Source organism: Corythoichthys intestinalis, chromosome 16 (genome assembly GCF_030265065.1).
Source record: "Corythoichthys intestinalis isolate RoL2023-P3 chromosome 16, ASM3026506v1, whole genome shotgun sequence".
Taxonomy (NCBI): domain Eukaryota; kingdom Metazoa; phylum Chordata; class Actinopteri; order Syngnathiformes; family Syngnathidae; genus Corythoichthys; species Corythoichthys intestinalis.
In genome coordinates this window covers 26564637-26568205 of record NC_080410.1, presented here as the reverse complement: position 1 = coordinate 26568205, position 3569 = coordinate 26564637, and positions in this window count along the sequence as shown.

The following is a 3569-nucleotide window of genomic DNA, read 5'->3' as shown; positions in this document are numbered from 1 at the left end:
AGTGCCAAATTAAATTGTTTCGTTATCTTATTGATGAAAATGTGTCCGAGTGAGACTTTTTCGGGGGCATGGCGCCAAAAGTGTAACTTGAATGTTTCTGCTAATAAGAGTTCATGACTGTGTTCATGCAGGAATTAATGAGAAAAGTCCATTTGAGATACGAATGATTAGAAGGGATCCATGGATAGAAAGACTTGTACTCCTTAAAAGGTAAACATTATGAGTTAAAATAATTTGATATTGAAATCCCTTTTGATGTTTTTTCGTTTTATACAATTTGTAAAATTAGTTTAACTAGTAGGTTGCCATTGTTGTTGACGTGCAGGGCGGTGATGTCACATGGTTACACTGCAGGCCTTACAGAGTATGACTCTAGTGACATCAACGTGTCATCTGTTCAACCCTTTCAATTTGAACCCGAGAGGAACATTAATGAGCATGACAGCACTGTGAGTATTTCACAAAATTAGCAGCAAAGGCAAAATGAACAGGAAAGACGGGATGAGACGAGACCCAAAAAAAGTTCTGCCAAAATGTGCTACATCGGGGAAACGTCCCACAAGAGTCGAATTTGACACCCAAAGTTCTACTGTGCGCTATTAGCTTGTTTTGTTTACTTAAACATAGTAATATCAAATAAGGTTGGTGTAAATACAATTCAATTCAATTTTCAATTCAATTTTATTTGTATAGCCCTAGATCACAACAACATTGTCTCAAAGGGCTTTGCAGAGGCAATATGATACACAATCAGAAACAGCAAATGAAGCAACAAAGATGAATAAATAAATTCAAGTCCTGGGTTTCCCCCATCCTTAGACCCTCCATGTCGGCAAGGAAAAACTCCAAAAACTCCAGAGTCTTCAGGAGAAAAATGAGAAACCTTGGGGAGTACCACAGTCAGGAGAGATCCACTCCCAGGACGGATAGACCGGAAGCCCCAGGACCGCTAATAGGAATTAGGAAGATAGGAAGAAGCGGTCCATCTAGCCAGATGAGACGGGGGTAGCAACGAGGACGTCCATCCAGCATGGGGTCTGGAAAGTCAGGAGGCTGCAGCTGAAAAATAGCCCCTCCCCAGTGGGGAGGGGGGAAAGGGGACACCGGGTGACTAGTGATGAAGAGACTAGACAACTAGATATTAACATTGGAAAAAGAAATAAAGTAAGATAAGTGGTAGGTAGAGTGAGAAAAAGGAGATAGAACTCAGTGGCTGTACTTCCCCCAGCTTTATAGCTTCTAGTGCAGCTTAGACTAAACTTTGAGTCTACTCCGACTTCCACTAGCCTGACCATAAGCTTTGTTGAATAGGAACGTCATACAGTATGCTATGTGACTAATGTGGTCAACAGATCAACAATCTGCTTTAAAGCTACCACAACATAATGCTTAAAAGTTTGAGAGGGAAACACATGCAAAAAGGATTTTGAGTCAATGAAAAGGTAATAAAAGCAGTACAGTGGCAGAGGCAGCAAAGCAACCCCAAAACATCAGGGAACCACCGCCATGTTTCAGTGTGGGGACCGTGTTCTTTTCTTTGAAGGCCTCGTTTTTTTCCTGTATATGTTGATGCCTTTCCCAAAAAGCTCTACTTTTTTGCCTCGTCTGACCAGAGAACATTCTTCCAAAACGTTTTTGGCATTCTCAGGTAAGTTTTGGCGAACTCCAGCCTGGCTTTTTTATGTCTCTGGGTCAGAAGTGGGGTCTTCCTGGGTATCCTACCACAGTCCCTTTTCATTCAGATGCCGACGAATAGTACGGGTTGACACTGTAGTACCCTCTAACTGCAGGACAGCTTGAACTTGTTTGGATGTCAGTCGAGGTTCTTTATCGACCATCCACACAATCTTTCGTCGAAATCCCTCGTCGATTTTTCTTTTCCATCCACATCTAGGGAGGTTAGCCACAGTGCAATGGGCTTTACACTTATAGATGACACTGCGCACGGTAGACACAGGAACATTCAGGTCTTTGAAGATGGACTTTTGGTCTTCTTTCTTTTCTCCATGCTCAATGTGGTACATACAAAGATACAGGACAGCTGTTGAGTCAACTTTAATCCATTTTAACTGGTTGCAAGTGTGATTTAATTATTGCCACCACTTTTATGTGCCACAAGTAAGTAACAGGTGCTGTTAATTACACAAATTAAAGAAGCATCACTTGATTTTTCAAAGAGTGCCAATATTTTTGTATTTTTGGGGTTTTCTCTAAAATGATAATGATTGAATTTTTTTCCATTCTCTTTTGTGTTTTTCCATTGCAAGCAAAATAAATGAAGATATTACAACTAAAGCATTTGTAATTGCAATCAATTTCAGTGAGAAATTGAGCATTACCTGACAGAACTGCAGGGGTGCCAATACTTTTGGCCAGCAGTGTATAGGAACTCTGCATTCTTAAATATGTTAAAATATGTTTCTTAAATACGTCATCACCCCAAGCGTCCATAAAACATGGCGCCCTTTTAGGTCAAAACATGTTCTAAATACTGTAGATTTTTAAATCAATGGCAATATTTTATGTGTTTCTAATAACATAATTTATTAAAACTGAACAATTGTGGCATATTAGAGCCTAAAATTCTTTAAGTCCGAGGTCCCTTTGAAGTTAGGAGCATGTCACACAAAAAAACTTGATCCGACTGCTTACAGAAAACTAAACTAAAAACTACAGTGTATCACAAAAGTGAGTACACCCCTCACATTTCTGCAGATATTTAATTATATCTTTTCATGGGACAATGCTGACAAAAGGACACTTTGACACAATGAAAAGTAGTCTGTGTGCAACTTATATAATACAGTTAATTTATTCTCCCCTCAAAATAACTCCAAATATAGCCATTAATATCTAAACCCCTGGCAATTCAATTCAATTTTATTTGTATAGCCCTACAGTGGGGAGAACAAGTATTTGATACACTGCCGATTTTGCTGGTTTTCTCACTTGCAAGCCATGTAGAGGTCTGTAATTTGTATCATAAATTCTCTTCAACTGTGAAGGACGGAATCTAATACAAAAATCCAGAAAATCCCATTGTACAATTTTTAAATAATAAATTTGTATTTACCTGCATGAAATAAGTATTTGATACATTACCAACTAGTAAACATTTTGTCTCTTAGTTCTTTTTTAAGAACCCCTCCTGTTCTCCACTCATTACCGGAAGTAACTGCACCTGTTTGAACTTGTTACCTGTATAAAAGACACCTGTTCACATGCTCAAACAAACAAACTCCAACCTCTCCACAATGGCCAAGACCAAAGAGCTGTGTCAGGACATCAGGGATAAAATAATAGACCTGCACAAGGCTGGGATGGGCTACAGGAAAACAAGCAAGCAGCTTGGTGAGAAGGTAACAACTGTTGGAGCGATTATTAGAAAATGGAAGAAGTTCAAGTTGACGGTCAATCTGCCTCATTCTGGGGCTCCATTCAAGATCTCACCTCGTGGGGCATCACTGATCATGAGGAAGGTGAGGGATCAGCCCAGAACTACACGGCAGGACCTGGTCAATGACCTGAAGAGAGCTGGAACCACAGTCTCGAAGAAAACCATCGGAAAC